We start from the raw sequence: 23458 nt of genomic DNA, 5'->3' as shown, positions 1-23458 counted from the left end.
GGTGCGCTCTGTCTGGCCATCTGTCTGTGGGTGGTAGGCCGAGGACAGGTGCACTCGAGTACCCAGGCTGGAATGGAGGGCTTGCCAGAACCGAGAGGAGAACTGAGGGCCCCGATCGGAGATCAGATGGGCTGGGAGTCCATGCAGACGAAAGATGTGTTGCAGGTAAAGCTGGGCCGTCTCCTGAGCTGTGGGGAGTTTCGGGCACGGAACAAAGTGGGCCATCTTGGTAAATAGGTCGACGACCACCCAGATACAAGTCTGACCCTTGGAGCGTGGAAGTTCCGTGATGAAGTCCATCGAGATGGTATCCCAGGGTCCTGAAGATGTGGGCAAGGGCTGCAGCAACCCTGAGGGTTTGGCTGGGATGTCTTTGGCCCGTCGGCAGACGTCACAGGAGCTGACATAGCGGGCAACATCAGCGCGAACTCGTGGCCACCAGAATTCCCTTGTCAGCAAGTGGGTGGTCTTATGCTGTCCAAAGTGCCCGGCGGGTAACGAGTCGTGGGTCAGGCGTAGCACTTCGGCCCGCAAGGGCCCGGGCGGCACATAGAGGCGTTCGCGGTGTAGCAAGAGGCCGCCTCGAGTCGTGAACTCCCCTGTTGGGTCATCTTGGAGAGCCTGGAGGTGTTGCTGGACCCAGGGATCATTGGCCTGGCTAGCCCGAATGTCCTCCACGAGTGCTGGTGAAGTGGAGGTGGCTGCAAATACTGAGGGCGGCAGGATTGGAGCAGCGGGCGCGGTCTCAGTTGAGGCAGGGGCGTATTCCGGTTTCCGGGAGAGCGCGTCTGCTTTCCGGTTCTGGGTATGGGGGATGTAGGAGATCCGGAAGTCGAAGCGAGAGAAGAATAGGGACCACCGGATCTGGCGCTGGTTGAGACGGCGGGTGGTCTGGAGGTGTTCCAAGTTCCGGTGATCGGTGAGCACTTGAACAGGGTGGCGAGCCCCTTCGAGGTAATGTCGCCAAACCTCAAACGCCGCCTTGATCGCGAGCAACTCCCTCTCCCAGATGGTATAGTTCCTCTCTGCAGCAGTGAGCTGCCGCGAGTAATAGGCGCAGGGCTGTAGTGGCTGGGACGGCTCCTCGCGCTGGGACAGCACTGCTCCCAGGGCCACGTTGGAGGCATCAGCTTCCACCGTAAAGGGAAGCTGGGGGTCGGGGTATCTCAGGAGTGGCCCGGTGGCAAAGCAAGTCTTCAGGGTGGAGAAGGCGTTATCGGCCTCTGGGGACCAGTGGAAGGGTTCTTTGGGGCGGAGTAGTTGAGTCAGGGGTGTGGTCAGGGATGCGTAGGCCGGGATGAATTGCCGATAGTAGTTGGCAAAACCGAGGAACCGCTGCAGGTCTTTGCGATTCTGAGGAGCCTGCCAGGTCAGGACCGCTTCTACTTTTTTCGGGTCCATGAGGATCCCCTGCGGTGACACGATGTGCCCAAGGAACTCGACGGAGCGCAGGTCGAAGTCGCACTTCTCCAGCTTGGCGTAGAGACCATGGGCTCGTAGGCGCTGCAGGACCTGGCGGACGTGCTCGGCGTGCTGGGCAGGATTGCGGGAGTAAATTAGGATGTCATCCAGGTATATGATCGCGAAGCGGTCGAGCAGGTCCCGGAATATGTCATTCATGAACCTCTGGAAGACAGCGGGGGCATTGGTCAGTCCGAAGGGCATTACCAGGTGCTCGTACTGCCCGTATCGGGTCCCAAACGCGGTCTTCCATTCGTCTCCGGGCCGTATGCGCACCAAATTGTACGCTCCACGGAGGTCCAGCTTGGTGTAGATTTGGGCCCCCTTTAGGCGATCCAAGAGTTCCGGGATCAGTGGTAGAGGGTACCGGTCGCGGATGGTGATCTTGTTCAGGGCCCGGTAGTCATTGCACAGCCGGAGCTCCCCACTTTTCTTCTTCACGAAGAGCACTGGAGCAGATAGGGGAGAGGTTGAGGGTCGGATGAATCCGCGTTTCAGGTTCTTGTCCAGGAAGTCTCGCAGAGCTGCCAACTCCGGCTCCGACATTGGGTACAGACGCCCCACCGGGAGTGGTGCCCCAGGTACCAAATCAATGGCACAGTCGTAGGGCCGGTGAGGGGGAAGCTGATCAGCTCCTGTCTCTTCGAAGACATCAGCAAAGTCCACATACTTCTGAGGGAGCTGAGGACCACCACTCGGGATGCCAGCTGCTAGAGTGGTGGGAGGAGTCAGATGGGGGCATGGGTCTCGGAAGCGTAGTTCCTGCTGGGCCCAGTCCACGATGGGGTTGTGCAGCTTCAGCCAGGAAAGGCCTAGAATCAGCGGGAAGCGAGGCATGCGGGCGACATCAAACCGCAGCTGTTCTTGGTGCTGCTGGACGTGGAAGGTGATGGGACAGGTCTCCTGGGTGACGGGGCCAGAACGGAGGAGGCGCCCGTCAATAGCCTCCACCAGCGACGGAATCCTTTTTGTCTGCACAGGGATCTGGTGTTGCTTCACAAAGGCGGCATCTATAAAACAGTGGGCCGCTCCCGAGTCCAGCATGGCATACACGAACAGCCAGCGTTCGTCAGGCAGACGGAGTTTGACTGGTAGCAGGAATGGCCCTGGGGTATCAGCCCGCTGTTCGGAGGACCCAGCTAGTCGCCCCAGGCTGGGGGGTCCACTTACGCCTGGGGCTGCCCTTTTGGCGGCGGTGGCAGCGAAGGTCCAGGTATCCGATGCTTAGCAGGGCAGCCAGAGGCATAGTGGCCTGCCGTGCCGCAGTAGAGGCACAGATTCTGCGTGCGGCGTCTGGTCTTTTCCTCTGGGGTCAGGCGGGGTCGAGCAGCTCCAAGCTGCATAGGCTCATCCTTGGTGCTGGTACTAGCTGGGGACGGGCGAGGAGCCAGGTAGCACGGCGCAGGGAGCTGGCGCCCTCTGGTCTTGGCTTGGCGGCGACTTTCCAGGCGGCCATCGATGCGGAGGCAGAGGGTGATAAGTTCTTGGAGCGTGGGTGGCTGCTCCACCCTGGCCAGTTCATCCAGGACCTCCTCTGCCAACCCCTCAGTAAACTGGTCCATCTGGGCAGCCTCATTCCACGCCAAGTCCTGGGTCAGGAGCTTGAATTCAGTGGCATATTGAGCCACCGAGGAGTTGCCTTGTTTCAGTGCCCTGATCTTCCGGTTGGCTGTGGCTGCTTGGACTGGGTTTGAGAAAGCAGCAGACAGGTGGGCCTCAAACCCCTGGTAATCAGTCAGTAGGGGAGAGGACGCGACCAGTAAGGGTGTGGCCCATTTGGCCGCCTGCCCCTTTAACAGACTGATGACGAAACACACCTTGGTTTTGTCATTGAGGAAGTCCCGTGCTCTCAGTTCAAAGTACAGCCGACACTGTGCTAGGAAGGCAGGAAATTCTTCCACGGCACCCCCAAATCTGTCAGGTGGGGGAACTGGGCACTTGGCTGGAGCACTGGCCGCAGGTTGTTGCTGCAAGTGCACTACTGCCTGTGTTAGCTGCTGTACCTGGGCTTGGAGCGCAGCCAGTAGTTCTGTGGTTTCACTTGCTTCAGCATCCATCCTGTGGAGTGGGTGTTTGTGGGTGGAAGCAATCTGTCACGGCTGGGGCCGGGTCAGGCAAAGTCCAGAGGCAGTCCGAGGTCTGTAGCCAGTAAGCAGGAGGGTCCGAGGCGCCAAATCCGAATCACTGTAGAAGTATCGCAGGTCTGAGGTCCAGAAGCCGAGGTCAGGGAGTCCAGAAGTCCAAAGCCAAAGTCAGGGAGTCAGGAACCAAAGTCAAGCCGGAGTGGATGCTAGAATGTCAGGGAGATGACTAGTTGCTTCCACAAAGCTTCCTCCCAAAGCCCACAGCTATATAGCCCTCTGCTGGCTGTTGCCCGTTTGGGCTAATTGCTGGCTCAGGGAGGCAGCCAGGATCCTGTTACCACTCAAGCATCCTTGCTCTTAGAAGGGCCAGAATCCTCTCAGAACTCAGGGCTCAGGGAGCGTCTTGCTTGTGAGCGTGCCGCCCTCCTCCGATCCCTGAGGTCCTGCCGGAGGCGGTCACGCACACGAGCCACCCGAGAGGGCGAGGCAGGGGGGCTGGGATCTTCTCCAGCAGGAGGCAGGGGCACTGGTGCAGGTGGCAGGGGCACAGTTTCCTCATCAGACTCAACTTCCTCTGAAGGGTCCCCAGCACCCATGACACAAAAGCGGCCGGCGTATGATGTCACCAGCGTGATGACGTCACTTGCGAGTGACGTTATCATGCTGCACACACTGTGTGCGCATGGAAACAGTCCCCCGCTGGAGGCTGCAGGGGACTTAGTGGATCAAATGCTGAACATGAGTCAACAGTGTGATGCGGTGGCTAAAAAGGCAAATGCTGTTTTGGGCTGTATCAACAGAAGTATAGTGTCCAGATCACGTGATGTGATGGTATCACTTTGCTCTGCTCTGATAAGACCTTACCTGGAGTATTGTGTTCAGTTTTGGGGACCACATTTTAAGAAGGATATAGGCAAGCTGGAACGGGTCCAGAGGAAGGTGACGAAGATGGTGAGGGGTCTGGAGACCAAGTCCTATGAGGAAAGTTTGAAGGAGCTGGGCATGTTTAGCCTGGAGAGGAGGCGGCTGAGAGGTGAAATGATCACCATCTTCAAGTACTTGAAAGGCTGTCATCTAGAGGATGGTGTGGAATTGTTTTCTGTGGCCCCGGAAGGTAGGCCCAGAACCAGTGGGTTGAAATTAAATCAAAAGAGTTTCCATCTCAACATTAGGAAGAACTTCCTGACCGTTAGAGCGGTTCCTCAGTGGAACAGGCTTCCTCAAGAGGTGGTGGGCTCTCCTTCCTTGGAGGTTTTTAAACAGAGGCTACATGGTCATCTGACAGCAATGAAGATCCTGTGAACTTAGGGGGAGGTATTTGTGTGTTTCCTGTATTGTGCAGGGGGTTAGACTAGATGACCCTGGAGGTCCCTTCCAACTCTACGCTTCTATGATTCTAACCCTATGCAAGCGGTTCTGCCGTACAACCTCAGTAACTCCAGACAAGGAATTTTTAAAAAATAATGAGAAGGCTACAGCTTGATAGTCTTATTATTTGCATGTACTGGGGGGAAAGACAATGGATAGGTGAGAAGCAGCAAAGTCACATTCTATTGCTTTCGTTCGATGCATGTGTTGGCTTGTTTATTTGCAAACTGTCATCTTAAGTGAGAATGGGATCGGTTCGCTGCATAGGAAAGAACGTTTTAATTCCTAGAATTAAGCTTCATTACCTTCCTGCCAATAATTTCCCCACTATCGTGTGGAACTTCTCTCCCTGAGTATAACTTTGATGCGAAGTCGGTGGCAGTAAGGGAAAGTCTGCAAAACGGTGTTTTAGGAACTTACCTTGGACCTCCCTCCCTTTTCTGTATTTACAAACAGACACACACACACCCCACTGGGGGTGCTGTTCACTTCGTGGCAAACACATTCAATAGGAATGCAGAACATGCTCAACAGCCAGTTTGGTGTATTGGTTAAGTGCCTGGACTCTTATCTGGGAGAACTGGGTTTGATTCCCAACTCCTCCACTTGCACCTGCTAGCATGGCCTTGGGTCAGCCATAGCTCTGGCAGGAGTTGTCCTTGAAACGTCAGCTGCTGTGAGAGCTGTCTCCAGCCCCATCCACCTCACAGGGAGTCTGTTGTGGGTGGAGAAGATAAGGGAGATTGTAAGCCGCTCTGAGACTCTTCCGAGTGGAGGGCGGGATATAAATCCAATATCTTCATCTACCTCACAGGGTGTCTGTTGTGGGGGAGGAAGGGAAAGGAGATTGTGAGCTGCTCTGAGACTCTTTGGAGAGGAGGGCGGGATATAAATCCAATATCTTCATCTACCTCACAGGGTGTCTGTTGTGGGGGAGGAAGGGAAAGGAGATTGTGAGCCGCTCTGAGACTCTTCGGAGAGGAGGGTGGGATATAAATCCAATATCTTCATCTACCTCACAGGGTGTCTGTTGTGGGGGAGGAAGGTAAAGGAGATTGTGAGCCGCTCTGAGCCTCTTCGGAGTGGAGGGCGGGATATAAATCCAATATCTTCATCTACCTCACAGGGTGTCTGTTGTGGAGGGGGAAGGGAAAGGAGATTGTGAGCCACTCTGAGACTCTTCGGAGCGGAGGGCGGGATATAAATCCAATATCTTCATCTACCTCACAGGGTGTCTGTTGTGGGGGGAGGGGGAGGTAAAGGAGATTTTGAGCCACTCTGAGACTCTTCGGAGTGGAGGGCGGGATATAAATCCAATATCTTCTTCTTCTTCTAAGAGGTTCCAGTCATCTTCGAAGGTATTTCTAGGAATAACGCATTGTGCTTTTATAAATTGTAGTGATTTTTAACTTTGGCCTATGCAGCTCGTTGAAGCCTCGCGTGAAACAGAGCATTTAGCACATCCCTGTTGCGTCTTATTGCCTTGCTGCATTCCATCTTGATACTGGCTAACAGAGAAGACTTGGAGCATTGGGCTCTGTTTTCACGGCATTGCACGCCACTCCCCGACTCCAATTTCAAGGAACAGACTATTGGATATCAATTTATGAAAGGTTGTTTCGGGAGTAGTTTTCCTTGGCACTTTGTAATACGCTGTATTTTCTATGAATATTTTGCTATTTAAATAATTGAATTTCTAAGTATTTGAGGTTGATTTAACGTGAATGCCTGTGTGGCTTTGCCTTCCTGTTCTACCTTTTCACATTACTCTGTGTGGTTGCTAAATCCCCAGTTGGGGGCAGGGAACCTCCAGTCTGAAGCCCCTCCCTTCAGGGGCAGGGCAGAAATGTCCGCTGGACACTCCATTATTCCCGACAGAGACCGGTTTTCATAGGGTATAATGGAGAGTTGATCCATGGGTACCTGGGGCTCTTGGTGGGGGGGGGGGCTGTTTTTTTTCAGTAGAGGCACCAGATTTTCAGCATAGCATCCGGTGCCTCTTCTCAAACCCCCCTCCCCCAAGTTTCAAAAAGATTGGACCAGGGGGTCCAATTCTATGAGCCCCCAAAGAAGGTGCCTCTATCCTCCATTCTTTGCAAATAAAGGTGTGCAGTCCCTTCAAATGTGACGGCCAGAACTCCCTTTGGAATTTAGTCATGCTTGTCACAACCTTGCTCCTAGTTCCACCCCCAAAGTCTCCTGGCTTCACCCCCAAAGTCCCCAGATATTTCTTGAATTGGACCTGGAAATCTAGGTGGGGGGTTAAAATTGCCAGCTCCAGAAACTCCTAGAGATTTACATGGTGGTGCCCAAATAGGACAGGGACCTCAGTGGGGTACAATGGCACAGAGTCCACCCTCCAAAGCATCTGGTTTTTTGTTTTTCCCCGGGAAACTGATCTCTGTAGTCTGTAGTTGAGCTATAATTCCAGAGATCCCCAGGTCCCACCTGGAGGCTGGCATCCACCTGACAACCCACCTGGAGCCTTCTGCAACTTTGACTAGGCCCCAAAGCCTGAACCAAAGATATGACAAGCCAAGAAACTGCTAAAGGAAGCCAGCTTTTTGACAGAAGGGACTTCCTCCACTCCCCCTTTTGAAAACCCAAAGCCATTCAGTGAAAATAAACCTTGCTTAAAAAAAAAAAAAAAGCAATAGCAGAAATAGATGACATTTATGAAAAAAATACCTATGTACTGTATGTTTTGTTTACTAAGGAGCCATGATTATCCAATCAGTGATGATCAAATATGATTTTTACTTAATTTTCTGCATTCTTTGTGAGGTATAAAACTGAACTAATAAAAGCGCTTTCCGAACAGGGGAAATTGCATTACCGATGCACATCCAGCTCCGCAGGTGAAACACGAGAAAATATTCGGTAGCCGAAATAAAAGAACGAGGTTTATTCATTTTATAGACTAAAAAAAAACCAAAAACCCAGTTTGCTTTGCATAATTCCATCGAGGTGTCAGGAGGTTATCGAAAAAGCGTAGGGAATGCAATTGACTCCATGATGCCTGTTTTCTTACCCCCCACCCCAAACCCCTCCCCTTAATTTGGGGACAGCGGATGATTCTAAATCCATTACGACAACGTTTTTATGATTTCCGAAAATGAAGGAACACCGTAAAGAGCCTTCCAAAGGTTTCATCATCGACTCTGTCAATGCACCGTTTGTCTCCTCGCCGCATTCAATCCAATTGCCAGCCCCCGGTATTGTTCAAATATGTGCTCTTCATAAAAACACGATTCCTGCTCTAAGAGGGGTTATAACCCTCATGTATTTCCTAGCAGAGTTCATTAATAAGAGCGGTTAGATCTAGTTCACTCACCCCCTTCTAGCGTGCTTCCAGTTTCACAATTATTGGAACAGTGTAGATGCGGAGAAAAAGAATGCTATTAAAGACAAACAGTACAGACAGCCTCTTTGGGGTTTTGAAAATTTGATCCCTGGATTGAAATTTATTAGTTTGAACCAGAGTTTTTTTTTTTTATTTGAGCAGGAATGCAGTCCCGGTTGGCTTGGCATCAGGGGGTGTGGCCTAATAGGCAAATGAGCTCTTGTTGGATTTTTTCTACAAAAAAGCCCTGTGTGAAACACTGGTGGCATCAGGGGTGTGGCCTAATATGCAAATGAGTTCCTGCTGGGCTTTTTCCTACCAAAAAAGCCCTGGCTTGAACAAAAAACCCCACTCATGATGATTAAAAAGTTAGTCCTTCGGATGGGGAGCATTACTATGGAGAATGAAGAATTTCATTGAATCTTTTATATCTGCCATGGGGCAAAAATACCGAGGGGGTGTTACGGCTCACCCAGAGCTCAATAACTTGTCAGTTTGGCATTCGTAACTACGTATTCATATTTGTACAATAAATGCAGGGCTTTTTTTTGTAGCAGCTCCTTTGCATATTAGGCCACACAACCATGATATAGCCAATCCTCCTGGAGCTTACAGTGGGCCCTGCATGAAGAGCCCTGCAAACTCTTGAAGGATTGGCTATGCATAGGAGTTCCTGCGACAAAAAAAAGTCCTGAATAAATGAATGTGTTAAGAAGAAGACCGCAGATTTATACCCCGCCCTTCTCTCTGAATCAAAGACTCAGAACAGCTTACAATCTCCTATATCTTCTCCCTCTGTAAGACACCCTATGAGGTGGGTGGGAAAAAGAAGAAGATGATGATATTGGATTTATATCCTGCCCTCCACTCTGAATCTCAGAGCGGCTCACAATCTCCTTTACCTCCCCCCCACACACACATACACAAAAAACAGACACCCTGTGAGGTGGGTGGGGCTGAGAGAGCTCTTACAGCAGTTGCCCTTTCAAGGACAACATCTGCCAGAGCTATGGCTGACCCAAGGCCATTCCAGCAGGTGCAAGTGGAGGAGTGGGGAATCAAACCCGGTTCTCCCAGATAAGATCCGCGCACTTAACCACTACACCAAACTGGCTTAACTGCTGGAACTAGTATTCAATGCCTTGCAAGGCAGAAAACTAAGGTTGCCAGATCTCCCCTGGCCACTGGCAGGGGATAGGGGACGGAGCTTTGTGTTTGTGACTGGACTAGACAATACTGACTTTGGTGGACCCAAGCACTGATTCAGTGTAAGGGAGCTTTGTGTTTGTGTCTTCTGGTGCAATTTTGTTCTCAGATCCTGTATTTACTTCATCAGTATATGGGATAAGGCACTTTCTCAACTGTGCTGCATAATGCAGCCTATTTATTTTGTCCTGTTTGCTCTGTTGGCTCTATCTGCGCCACCTTCATCACTTTCGGGGTGTGGATCCCCCAGTGGGGTGGTCTCCCGACTCCCTCCGCCAGCTGCTTCTGATAGCCCTGCGCCCCCTCTTTCATTTGATATGTGTCCCGTGTGGGTGCCACCCTCCCGCCGGGAGATGCCGCAAAATGAGCCCCCTTGAGGCTTATGGCGGCAGGGCTCGGGGGAAGTGGGCTAGACTGCTGTTCTTTTGAGGGGTTATAGAGTGTTTCGAGCCCGTCCCTGTGGCATTGGTCCCATCGTTGTGGGGCCCAGTGGGCCGGCGCAGCGGCACGCTGAAGCAGCCTGTCGGTCACTTCCGGGTTCCTGTCCTGCATCTTGACCTGTGTTATTAGTGACAGGCTGCTTCGGCGTGCCGCTGCGCCGGCCCCCTGGGTCCCACAACGATGGGACTGATGCCACAGGGACGGGCTCGAAACACTCTATAACCCCTCAAAAGAACAGCAGTCTAGCTCGCTTCCCCCGAGCCCTGCCGCCATAAGCCTCAAGGGGGCTCATTTTGCGGCATCTCCCAGCGGGAGGGTGGCACCCGCACGGGACACATATCAAATGAAAGAGGGGGCGCAGGGCTATCAGAAACAGCCGGCGGAGGGAGTCGGGAGACCACCCCACTGGGGGATCCACACCCCGAAAGTGATGAAGGTGGCGCAGATAGAGCCAACAGAGCAAACAGGACAAAATAAATAGGCTGCATTATGCAGCACAGTCTCACTGGAATCTCACTGGAATCTGACTGGCTTCTCAGCGTGGAACCCGTTCTCTCTAGTCTTCTCACTTTGAAAAAAGTAAAAAAAGAGTTTTATTTAACTTTATTTCCCCCTTTCCCTCTCTATAAATAATCTTGGTGTTTCCGGCGGTGATATTCGGGGGATTTTTGGGGACGTCACAGGAAGTGCTGTGAAGTCACTTCCTGTTTCCGGCAGTGGCATTTGGGGGAAATGATGTCACAGGAAGTGATGTCACTTCCTGCTTCTGGCAGGTGGTGCGGGGGAAATGATGTCACAGGAAGTGATGTCACTTCCTGTTTCTGGCAGGTGGCGCGGGGGAAATGACATCACCGGAAGTGATGTCACTTCCTGTTTCTGGCGGTGGCATGACGTCACCGGAAGTGACGTCACCGGAAGCACCCCTACCTTCCCCCCCCCCCCAAGGTGTCCCTGGCTGGCCTTCAGACATTATGGCCACCCTACTGGGGGGAAAGCCTAGATGACTGGGGAAGGCAATGGCAAACCACCCTGTAAAAAGTCTGCCGTGAAAATGTTGTGAGAGCAACGTCACCCCAGAGTCAGAAACGACTGGTGCTTGCACAGGGGACCTTTCCTTCCCCCTCCCCCCCAAAAGCAACCCAGTGCAAGAAAGGCGAGCCTCAGGCAAGTGAGGTCTGCTTGGGCTGGCTAGAGATCCAGGCAGCCCAAGCAGGCCTCACTCACTTGGGCTCTCATGCCCCCCCCCCAGACAAAAGGCCAGCAAGCCACCCGCCACCCAAAATCACATAAGAAGGGGGAGAAAGGGTGGTGTGGGCTTCTCCAGGGGTTAATAAGGGTTGCTGGGGATGTGGCAAAGCCCCTGGTGGCTGGCTGGTTGCCCACTCTCCTAATCTAGGGATTGTTATGCAGCTGCACCTACTATTCAATGGACAAGGTAGGTGGGGAGTAGGCTTCCCAATCCCCAGGTCCCAGAGGGGGATCCCCTGGTTTTACAGGCTTCCCCCTTCCCCCAGCCAGCTGGCCGGCGGGGGAAGCCCCACCCCCACAGCCATCATGCACCACCATGAACAATTTCCATAGGGAATGATGGGAAATTGAGCCACTGGTATCGGGGGCTCTGGGGGGGCTGCTTTTTGAGATAGATGCACCAAATTTTCAGTATAGCATCTAGTGCCTCTCCCCAAAATACCTCCCAAGTTTCAAAAAGATTGGACCAGGGGGTCCAATTCTATGAGCCCCAAAAGAAGGTGCCCCTATCCTTCATTATTTCCTATGAAAGGAAGGCATTTAAAAAGATGTGCAGGCCCTTTAAATGTGATGGCCAGAACTCTCTTGGAGTTCAATTATGCTTGTCACAGCCTTGATCTTGGCTCCACCCTCGAAGTCTCCTGGCTCCACCTCCGAAGTCTCCTGGCTCCACCCCCAAAGTCCCCAGATATTTCTTGAATTGGACTTGGCAACCCTAGTGGGGAGGAAGAGGGGGAGCCATCGGAAAGGTTCAGGAGCTGAACTCCTGTGAGCTCCTGTTGAATTTAAGGCCTGGACCAAGGGGCTCCCATCTCCCTCCCCACCCCCTACAAACACTGAGATGGCAGATGTCTGGGCAAGATCAGGCCCTGTGACATTTTGGAAAGTTAAAAGAAGCCCAAGGGTGTCAAACTCATTTGTTACGAGGGCCAGATCTGACATAAATGAGACCTTGTTGGGTTGGGCCATGTCGGGCTGGGCCATATAATAAAATAATAATAATAATAAAATTTTATTTATATCCCGCCCTCCCCGCCGAAGCAGGCTCAGGGCAGCTAACAACATATATAGGTATACAATACAGTACAATAGGTATACAGACATTAAAATTAACATTATTTAAAACAATTCAGTTCGGTTCATATAAAAACAATTCAATAAACAAATCATGTTGGCGGGTCCCTTTATTTAACCATCATAAGTCAGCAGTCCGTAAAAGCCAGCTTGAAAAGGGTAGTCTTGCAGGCCCTGCGGAACTGGTCAAGGTTCCGCAGGGCCCGCACCTCCTCTGGGATGTACCTATTTAAGATTAGGTAGCAGAAATATGAACTTTTTAAAGGACACAGACAAACATGATTAAAGATTTTTTTAAAAAAAAAACCACCTTAAAACATGCTTTAAACATTAGTGCTTCCTGATCTTAAAGGTGCTTTCTTTGTATCTCTCCCCTGGGATCCAGGGAACAGGGCAAAGGAAGCTCTGGCTCCTCCCCTCCCCCCTCCAGGGAACCAGGAGGGGGAGGAACCTCAACGAATGGAGAAAATAGCGGTTTTGCTCTGTAGCTCCTGTGCAATTGAGCAAGCCTTGCAAAGCAAGCTGAGATGCAGAAGAAAACAAGAGAAAGGGAAGAGGAAGCAGACAAGAACCAGTTGCTTGGGGGCCTGATAGGAGCTCTCTGAAAGCCTGATTCGGCCCCCGGTCCGCATGTTTGACACCCCTGCACTAAGATAGTACTGTATCCACAAGGTATCAGCTAGTTTGACCCTGAGTGAGGATTGAGCCTTGGCCTCTGCAATCCTTGTCCAAATTTATAGCTGTGATGATCAAATAGAACTTTCAAGTCCAGGGGCAGGAGACCTTGAACACAGATTTGGGCTACAAACAACAGAGGAAGGTAATCCGATTCATATCTTTCTGTAACCTCCAAAGGCATCTGAAGTTGGAAATAGAATTCTGGGCTAGTGGGACCCTTGGTCTGATCTAGCCGGGCAATTTTAAGTGAAGTTTCAAGGATCACAGAACTAATGTAATGCAGAGCATTTAGGAAAATAGATCCATCATCATCGACAGCAATATTAGTAATATTAATAGTAACTATTTTTTTAAAAGGTAAAGATAGTCCCCCTGTACAAGCGCCAGTTGTTTCTGACTCTGGGGTGACATCGCATCATGACATTTTCACGGCAGACTTTTTTTTATGGGGTGGTTTGCCATTGCCTTCCCCAATTATCTACTCCCCCCCCCCCAAGCTGGGTCCTCATTTTACCGACCTCGGAAGGATGGAAGGCTGGGTCAACCTCGAGTCGGCTGCCTGAACCCAGCTTCTGCTGGGATCGAACTCAAGTCAAGTGCATTTGGACTGCAGTACTGCAGCTTTGCCACTCTGCGCCACGGGGCCCTCAACTATCATTATTCGCTACTATTAATATTAATAATTAATACGTTGTCTGTAATTGATTGTTGTTGTTTTGGTTATTATCATTCGATATTCACCGCCAGGGTTATTTTCGTGAAGAAGAACGTCTGGATTCCCCTGCCAAACAAATCCACATATATTTCTCGAACAGCCTTACCATTTTGGAAAAGGAAAAAAAAAAAAAGAAGCGCTGAAGGTGAATGCACGGTTAAGTAAATGGCAATAACATCAAGTTAAAATGGCTCTGGTTTAAATGGTTTAAACATTAGCCAAGAGGCTGCCTCTTGGTTCTCCTGATGGATCGCTTAATTCAGAGCAACATAAAGGTTTGTCACGTGCTGGTTAATCATTCATTACTCGAGCTATGCAGCCTTGATTAGGTGGTGCATTTCCATTCTTCTAATTATATGATAATGAGCTCACCTCTTTTTTTTTTACTTCCATGAAAGCGGAGAGGACGGGAGAGCAGAATCCACAATATTTAACTGGGACTTTGGTCTCTGCCTTGCTGGATGTGAACTGGGAGGCAGCACCTTGATTGTTGCTACATGGAAGAAGAAGGAGGAGGAGAAGGAAAAGAAGGAGAAGAAGGAGAAGGAAAAAGAGAAGGAGAAGGAGGAGGATATTAGATTTATATCTCGCCCTTCACTCTGAATCTCAGTCTTAGAGGAGCTTACTCCCCTGCAACAGACACCCTATGAGCTAGATGGGACTGAGAGAGCTCTCCCAGAAGCTGCCCTTTCAAGGACAGCTTTGTGAGAGCTATGGCTGACCCAAGGCCATTCCAGCAGCTGCAAGTGGAAGAGTGGGAAATCAATCCCAGTTCTCCCAGATAAGAGTTGCCACACTTAGCCACTACAATAAACTGACCAACTCTGTTGCATGTAGTAAGGTACAACACAGTGCAGTGGGTGCTGTGGGCGTGCTATCTTTAGATGGGAGACTTACTTTGCTCTCCTCCCACAGATAAGGTTGCCAACTGACAGAGATCAGTTCACCTGGGGAAAATGGCTTATTTTCATACCTTTCCATAACCATAGAGCCAGTTTGGTGTAGTGGTTAAGTGCACGGACTCTTATCTGGGAGAACCGGGTTTGATTCCCCACTCCTCCACTTGCACCTGCCAGCGTGGCCTTGGGTCAGCCATAGCTCTGGCAGAGGTTGTCCTTGAAAGGGCAGCTGCTGTGAGAGCCCTCTCAGCCCCATCACCTCACCGGCTGTCTGTTGTGGGGGAGAAGATACAGGAGATTGTGAGCCGCTCTGAGTCTCTGATTCAGAGAGAAGGGCAGGGTATAAATCTGTAATTCTTCTTCTTCTAATTTGGAAGGGGGAGTCTATGACATTAAGTCGCCACTGAAGTCCCTCCCCTTCCCAAATCCTGCCCTTCTCAGGCTCCATCCCCAAATTCTCCAAGTATTTTCCAACCCGGAGCTACCAACCCTACCCGTAGCCACTTTCAGCAGCTCCAGATCTCCATACAATTCAATCCAAGTTTAATATGTCAACGACCAGCACAAATAAAATAAAAGTTAACGCAAGTTAAAAATGACTTAAGAAGTATTCCAGTGTCACTTAGAATGACAACATTTTGTTTTAATGCAATAAAATACCTTTTGCGAATTTTACCAGCAACTAAAAAGAGCCTTGCGTGTGAACCTGTAATTCGCAGGTTGACTCCCATGAGAAAATGCATGCGAGTCTGCGGCATTTGCTTTAGCTAACATTGCCTCTGAAAAAGTAATAATGTGTCAATATTTAATCCAACAAATTATGGTGGACATCAGTGCTCTTCATATTGGAACCTGTGATTCATGCTGAAAGTGGGCTGCCAAATGGAGTGGAATGACTTCGGAACAATAGGGAGGGACGGTGGCTCGGGGGTAGAGCATCTGCTTGGGAAGCAGAAGGTCCCAGGTTCAATCCCCGGCATCTACAACTCAAAAGGGTCCAGGCAAGTAGGCATGAAAAACCTCCGCTTGAGACCCTGGAGAGCAGGGGAGGGATGGTGGCTCAGTGGTAGAGCATCTGCTTGGTAAGCAGAAGGTCCCAGGTTCAATCCCCGGCATCTCCAACTCAAAAGGGTCCAGGCAAGTAGGCGTGAAAAACCTCCGCTTGAGACCCTGGAGAGCAGGGGAGGGATGGTGGCTCAGTGGTAGAGCATCTGCTTGGTAAGCAGAAGGTCCCAGGTTCAATCCCCGGCATCTCCAACTCAAAAGGGTCCAGGCAAACAGGTGTGAAAAACCTCCGCTTGAGACCCTGGAGAGCCGCTGCCGGTCTGAGAAGACAATACTGACTTTGATGAACCAAGGGTTTTATTCAGTATAAGGCGGCTTCATATGTCCATAAGTCCAATGAACATTTAGATGAACTATTTTAAAATCCTTTTCTAGAGTCACCAGAAAAAGTTATCTGACTGTGAGAGAGCCAGGGTCAACGGTCAAAGGAGACCACTTTGAATCCTGTCACACCTTCACCCAATACCTCTTGAGAACCAAAATTAACCTTGTCAGAAATAAATGATGGCACAGATAGCGTTTTGAGCTCAAAACAAAGAATAAGTTTTATTATATACAGAAAGTCTGGGAAGGGGGGAAATAATATATGATTTTTTTTAATATTATGAACAGTTGGCAGGCAGAAACTCAGATTAAAAACACACCAGAGCCAGTTTGGTGTAGTGGTTAAGTGTGCGGATTCTTATCTGGGAGAACCAGGTTTGATTCCCCACTCCTCCACTTGCACTTGCTGGCATGGACTTGGGTCAGCCATAGCTTTGATAGAGGTTGTCCTTGAAAGGGCAGCTGCTGTAAGAGCCCTCTCCAGCCCCACCCACCTCACAGGGTGTCTGTTGTGGGGGAGGAAGGAAAAGGAGATTGTAGGCCGCTCTCTGTCCTTGAAAGGGCAGCTGCTGTGACAGCCCTCTCCAGCCCCACCCGCCTCACAGGGTGTCTGTTGTGGGGGAGGAAGGTAAAGGAGATTGTGAGCCGCTCTGAGACTCTTCGGAGAGGAGGGTGGGATATAAATCCAATATCTTCATCTACCTCACAGGGTGTCTGTTGTGGGGGAGGAAGGGAAAGGAGATTGTGAGCCGCTCTGAGACTCTTCGGAGTGGAGGGCGGGATATAAATCCAATATCTTCATCTACCTCACAGGGTGTCTGTTGTGGGGGAGGGAGGGAAAGGAGATTGTGAGCCGCTCTGAGACTCTTCGGAGTGGAGGGCGGGATATAAATCCAATATCTTCATCTACCTCACAGGGTGTCTGTTGTGGGGGAGGAAGGGAAAGGAGATTGTGAGCCACTCTGAGACTCTTCGGAGTGGAGGGCGGGATATAAAAATCTTCATCTACCTCACAGGGTGTCTGTTGTGGGGGAGGAAGGGAAAGGAGATTGTGAGCCGCTCTGAGACTCTTCGGAGTGGAGGGCGGGATATAAATCCAATATCTTCATCTACCTCACAGGGTGTCTGTTGTGGGGGAGGAAGGGAAAGGGGATTGTGAGCCTCTCTGAAACTCTTCAGAGGGGAGGGCGGGATATAAATCCAATATCTTCATCTTCTTATCTTCTTTATGTTGGCAGGCTGTTATTATAATAAATATCAAAACTCAGTGTCTCCCTCAACTAGACAGCAGTCTTAAATAGAAAACCTTTTGAAATGGATTTGGCTTTTTGATATCTCCGCACACGATCTCACTCAGAGAAGACTGACTGAACTTCTGTAAGAACTTCCCACCACAAACCCTTTCCCCTAGCAGACTAGGTATCCTCTTGTCTGAAGAGCTATACACCCTTGAGGGTCCTTCACACTGACACCTCATACATTTGTCCCAAGTCCCCTTTTACAGCTAGGATCTCTGTCAGTCTTCTGCGATTTTCACACTGACACAAAATTTGTGTTCTCCTTTAGAACCAGGAGTCTGCCCTTCGTCTCTGACAGAACTCCTCAGCAGCCTTTAACCTCACTCTGCCTTGCAACAAACTGTGCCACAGCCTCAAGAGTTTTCCCCAGAAAGAGCCACTGTTAGCCCCTTCCCATAAATAAACTCTCACACAGACAAGAGCCTTAAACAAACAACCAGATCTGTCTCAGACTGCCCAATTTGCAGCCTCACTCAGACTTCTCAGTCTGATCTCCACTGGAGCTAAACTGGAACTGAGGAGATTTCTGTCTCCCTGCCTCCTTTAACGTGTTACATTGGTTACCATGGAGGCGATTAGCCAATCACAGTGAGTGTCTCAACTGGCACTCACGCAGACTGCTTTCAGTCCATCACATTGACGTACTGAAGAATACCTGGATTAAGAATATTCACTGCATGTCGTCCTGACTTCAGTACTGATTTGAGCTGAAGTTGTTCGTTTTGCTTAAATATGTCCCATATCATCTGTGCTTTTGTTATTAATACTGTAAAAGTGACTTGGCAGGAAGAAATAATAAAACTTTCCACTTGAAACAAGAACTCTTATTGTGTAACCCCACAATGATGGCTTAAAGGCTCAGACCTGCCAAACAAGGGGTCCTTACTCACTGAAGCACAATGGAAGTTCAGAGATTATCGCCAACACCTTTTCAAAGTCTTCAGAAATTCAAAATCTGTGACATAAATATCGAGCTTTTGGGTTTTTTATTCATCTCATTAGCATGACTGCCATTTTTAAGGATAGCAGTCAAATGCTAAGATTAGAAAAGTTAATCTCCCAGTGAAATTTCATCCTCGGCACTTCAAAATTTATCTCCAGCCATGAAAAGATCCCCTAAAAATGCCTGGACTGCATATAAGTAACCGGGTTATACGTTCCTGTCCATGAGCTTTTCTCCTCCAACTTGGCTACCCTCAAACACCCCAAGGATTCTTGCTCTATGTCAGATCTCCACTCGTATTCCCCCTGGCCTCCTTAGCACGGAACCCCCTCACTGAATATGTATGTAGTTCCAGCGCTTTTTTTTTTAGCAGGAACACACAGGAACACAATTCCAGTTAGCTTGGTGAATACAATGTCAGCAACTGGTGTCAGGGGGTGTGGCCTAATTTGCAAACGAGTTCCTGCTGGGCTTTTCCTACAAAAAAGCCTTATTTAGTTCCAGCCATCCTCTTTACCCATTCTCCTTCTGCGTCATAAACTGAGTTAGCTCTGAAAGGCGTACCACTGCTGCCATAATCACCTGCCCATTTCAAAATGAGAAACTTACCTTGTCTGATCAAAAGCAGCTTGTTCCCCATGTGGGGAACATAGTCAGTTAGCAACCGACAAAGAGTTATCTGTATTAACCTACAACTGAACATACAAGCAATTGATTCAGAATTTTGCAAAAGATTGTGACAGTGTAACCTCTTCCTGATGTGCGTTGTTCCACTTAATTTATGAGTTGTTGTTGTTCAGTCGGACAGTCAAGTCCAATTCCTTGTGACCCCATGGACAAAGTCACGCCAGGCCCTCGTGTCTTCCACCATCCTCTAAAGTCTGTTCAAATTCATGTTAGTAACACTGTCCAGCCATCTCATCTTTTGCCGTCCCCTTCTTCTTTTGCCGTCTGCCTTTCCCAGCATCAGGGTCTTCTCCAGTGAGTGCTCCCTTCTCATTGGGTGGCCAAAGGATTTGAGAAAAAGTGATCAGAAAATCATGGGGAAAAGTCATGTAAAACTTTTCCTGGTCCGCGGCAGGACAATGCAAATGTCTGATGTACCGAGCAGTTATATAAATCCAGTGGTAGAAGTTACCATGGACAGTGGTTCTCTGCATTAATTGAAATCAATTGCACACATAACACAGCTGATCAGCTTGCAAGCTCCAAGCAGAGTTTCACACATTATACAGTGGCAATCCATGCATTTCCCAAAATGTATAATTTTGCCTTAGGCAACTACACACCATAGCTACCTTGTATCTTTACTGGTAATGCACAAGCAGGAGATAAAAATATGTATTTGTGGGTAGGTCACAAATTATAGGACTGAATCCAAGGACAGAGACAGGGACAGTTTAGGATAGGTCAGTTTAGTTATGAACTGAGCTGAAATTCAACGAGAAACATCAGTAATAAATAAAAGCCCAACTGCGGTGGCAAATCTGAGAATCTTCATTGGTTGGATGTGGCCTACACAGGATTGGCTCACACTTGGTCTCTGGCATGCCATTGGCTGATTCTGCTCTCCCCCACCCATCACCGGCCCCATCAGGCAAGAACTCCACCAGAAGGCTACTGACCTTTGAGGGAGACAGATTTCCGCTGACAAGTTCTCCTGGGGGCTTACTGATTTCTACTGCCTCTCCTCAGGGCCCACTGAAGGAAGTCCAGGCAGTCCATCTCTTCTCCACACACACACACACAAACAACACTGCTGTGAGATAGTGAAGCAAACAGTAAACTATATAGACATGTTCATGAGACAAAACAGTAGCAGTTACTTCTCTCCAACTGACACAAAGGGAATGTTCATTCACAGCAGAGAGGGGCCAGTTCCACAGCAGCAGATAAACAGGCTGCCCCCTTTCCACCTGCAAATACTCTTTCTATTCAAATTAGGCTACAGTGGGCTCATATGACAGAATGGAGTCTGAGGGAGAGGCCTTTCCTCCCGGGGAACCACTGTTGTCAATCTCCAAGTGAGGACTGGAGATCACTCAGAATTGCATCTGCTCTCCAGATGGCAGAGATCAGCTCCCCTTGAGGTGTGTGTGTGGGGGGGGGGGAGTGAATGTCTTCACTTGGTTGAGTGGGAAGACAACAAGGCTGGGGGGACACTCACACAGAGGCCTTTAGTGATACCTTTCCAGGTTGGTGGGAAATTCTTATGGTATCACTGCAGGCATCAGAGGGAGATGTCTTTTCTCCTGGGAAACCGCTGTTGCCAATTTCCAGGTGAGGGCTGTGGAAGCTTATTGAGTGATTTCAGGCCAGTCACAGACTTTCCGCCTAACCTGCCTCATGGGGTTGTTCAGATCAAAGGGGGGAGGGAATGATGTAAGCTGCTTTGGTCCCCCCACACACACTGTGAAGAAAGACTTCCTTTTCCTATGTAGAGTCTGCAAGGAGGGGGAAGGCAATGGAAACCTGAAGTCAGAGGGGCAGATAAACAGAAGGAGATAGGGCTGCCAACTCCAGATTAGGAAATGTAAGGAGTCGAGCCTGGAGACAGTGGGGTTTGAGGAGAGATAGGACCTCAAACAGGTACAATGCCATTTCCTCATGGGGCACCACTGAAGATCATTCAGATTTACAACTGTTCTCTAGATGGCAGAGATCAGGTCCCCTTGAGGTGGAGGGGGAGTCAATGCCTTCAGTTGGGTGGATGGGAAGGCAGCAAGGGTGGCGGGCACTGAGCCTCCTTCTTGAGCCCATTGTATTTTTCTTCACAACAGGCCTTCCTCCTCGTTGTCCTCGTCATTACAAACACGGATGATCATTTTCAACTGTTTCCTTTCCCCCATTCCAAAACTTGTCCCTATGGAACCTGCTTCTAAGCATGGGCAGCCGTTGCTGCTGAATTTGGACACCATATTTTTAGAAAACACGGAAACCAGCACCGAGATTATTTCTAGCTTCATTCTAATTGTACAGATTAGAAAAGCTTGCTTATAAATATCTTCCAAATAAAACAGTTTCAAAATGGAAATATGAACGTGCACCTGCCTATAGTTGTACTGGCAGTCACACTATAATGAGATAAGGAGATGCTGGAGGGGGGGGGGAGAGAGAATATGCAGCATATAGGAAAACACTTGTGTTGATCGGCAGCTGAATAGCTACTCAAAAGACCGACAGAAGAAGACGAGTCCTTTAGAATAAAGTTAGATTTAATTCAATAGAGAAAGTAATGGGGGGGGGGGGGGACCTGGCATTCGATTTGCATGTTCATTATTAAGCAGATGGGGAGACAAGACTTCCTTTCCCTTTAACTGTTTTTTTTTTCTTTCTGCAAAAAAAAAGAAATTTGTAGAAGTTTCAGCATTTACTGGAGCTGCAGCTGTAATTTTTCTCTCTCCGTTTGGAATTCTGCTCATGTGATCCTCACTTTGGGGAGGGAGGGGGGGAGAGAGAATTAACTTGAAGTGATACAGTGATATATTTTGTGTCCGGGTGTTGTCGGTTCTGGTCCATTGTTCTTCCGCAATCATTCACCAGAGAAGCTATAATTGGATCATACGTTTGGATCTCAGAGGTACAATACTTGATTTTCAGGTCCTTTTGGAGACAGCATAATTCTAACATGACCAGAATTTCCATCAAATTGCCAAGGAAGATGCAAAGGAAAGGAAAGGTCCCCTGCGCAAGCACCAGTCGTTTCCGACTCTGGGGTGACGTTGCTTTCACAACGTTTTCACGGTAGACTTTTTACGGGGTGGTTTGCCATTGCCTTCCCCAGTCATCTACACTCTCCCCCCAGCAAGCTGGGGACTCATTTGAAGGCTGAGTCAACCTCGAGCAGGCTACCTGAAAACCCAGCTTCCACCAGGGATCGAACTCAGGTCATGAGCAGAGCTTAGGACTGCAGTACTGCAGCTTTAACACTCTACGTTAAACTAGGGAACCTTTGGATTGTCAAGCATGCGGTTTTCAATGACGAGTCAGGTTTGATACGAAACTACGTTTATTGATAGACCAATACTTTCTGTGTAATGGATTCTTGAGAGTGATGCTAAAGATATATTGATACAATACTTTTAAGGCATACTTCAAAAGGATTCCAAAAGGTGGGGGCGAGGGATGAGGTCTCACACATAAACTATCATAAATGTCTACATTCTCAAAGCGTTATCAGGACTCCGTCCTTGCTTTCCCCAGATGTGCCACACTCCCTAACAGGAATGTATGGGAAGGTGCTGATTACTCTTTCTCAAACTTTCTTTCTCAAAGATTTGGGAGTGGATCCTGGGTACAAAACCATGGAGTCCATCCTTCAAAGCATCCATTTTCTCCAGGAAACTAACTCTGCAGTCTGGAGACAAAGTATCATTCTGGGGGGATCCTCAGTGGAGGCTGGCTTCCCAGTTTGCAACTGGTTTGCAACTGGACATGGCTCCAGCTGAGGGGTTCTCAAGCCTCCTCAGATCAAATCTGCAGTGAGCAAATAAATAAAAGAATCATAGAGTTGGAAGGGAACTCCAGGACCATCGAGTCCAACCCCCTGCACAATGTAGGAGATTCACAAATACTTCCCCCTATATTCACAGGATCCGCATTGCTGTCAGATGGCCATCCAGCCTCTGCTTAAAAACCTCCAAGGAAGGAGAGCCCACCACCTCCCGAGGAAGCCTGTTCCACTGAGGAATCGCTCTAACGGTCAGGAAGTTCTTCCTAATGTTGAGCTGGAAACTCTTTTGATTTAATTTCAACCCATTGGTTCTGGTCCTACCTTCTGGGGCCACAGAAAACAATTCCACAGTTGTTGCCCCAAATGCAGACACTCACTAGGCTAGTGGTCAGTGGTAGAAATATTTGGTAGAGGGTCTCAAGGTGGAAACCATCTCTGTAGCAGGTAGTTTCCTACCAATTAATGCAGCCTTCCTTGAGAAGCTCTTCCCATAAAAGACCAAGGCCGATTTCCCACTCACCTTACGCTGCTCTGACGCTCCTCTTCTCCGTGGGGCTTCCTTACGATTTTACGCTATCTGTCCCGGGGCTGCAGCTAGTGTCAGCTTTTTCGCGTCGCAAACAGACACCTCTAAAACCCAGTTTCTGTTTGCGGCGCAAAAAAGCCGACGCTAGCTGTAGCCCCAGGGCAGATAGTGTGAAATCAAAAGGAAGCTCCACTGAGAAGAGGAACATGAGAGCGGCGTAAGGCGAGTGGGAAATCAGTCCAAGTTAAGCAACTGGTGTCTCTTCCAGATGAAGGAAATACTCCTGACTCAGACATCGATGCTCACTAGGCAGGGCTGGTCCTGCCACTAGG

The sequence above is a fragment of the Heteronotia binoei genome, chromosome 9, assembly GCF_032191835.1.
Source record: "Heteronotia binoei isolate CCM8104 ecotype False Entrance Well chromosome 9, APGP_CSIRO_Hbin_v1, whole genome shotgun sequence".
In the NCBI taxonomy this organism is placed as follows: domain Eukaryota; kingdom Metazoa; phylum Chordata; class Lepidosauria; order Squamata; family Gekkonidae; genus Heteronotia; species Heteronotia binoei.
Note: the sequence above shows the minus strand (reverse complement) of the source record.